Here is a 537-nt window from a genome sequence, read left to right as displayed (position 1 = left end):
AGCCCTGAAAGACACGGGAGAAGATGTCCGGACAGCACATGTCTGTAATTTAAAAATGTGTTTTCCAACAGCCGAAGAATTGGAGTCCCAGGAAAAACAAAAACTCTTTGACCTGTTTCAGGAAGCCTCTGATGAGGAAGAAGAATTTATGATTCTAATCCATGTTTTCTTTTAAACAACCATGGGTTGTTTTCTTCAAGGGAGGGAGAGTGTGGCAGTGAAAACATTGTGCCAGAACATCCTTTCAGGTTACTTTCATTTTTTTTTTTCACTTTGCGTGTTTGGGGTGGAGCATTTCAATTATCAGCGGAAGGAAAGAGGATATAAGGAAGTGAGTCATACCTGAGAGTAATTGCGTCATCTGTAAAAGTTTGCAGTAGTGTGGGAGTGATTGTTTGGAGAACCCTGCGAGGTGGAAAGATGGCTGTTTGTTCAAACATTTGCTTTTCTTGTGAGTGATGTCTGGTGCATTGTGAAGTTCCAGATTACTTTTAAACGTGGCACTGCCAGATCGTCTGCACTTAAAGTTGTTCTGAA

The sequence above is a fragment of the Sinocyclocheilus rhinocerous genome, unplaced genomic scaffold (genome assembly GCF_001515625.1).
Source record: "Sinocyclocheilus rhinocerous isolate Xijiao unplaced genomic scaffold, SAMN03320098_v1.1 scaffold5912, whole genome shotgun sequence".
In the NCBI taxonomy this organism is placed as follows: domain Eukaryota; kingdom Metazoa; phylum Chordata; class Actinopteri; order Cypriniformes; family Cyprinidae; genus Sinocyclocheilus; species Sinocyclocheilus rhinocerous.
This window is presented reverse-complemented; position numbering follows the sequence as displayed.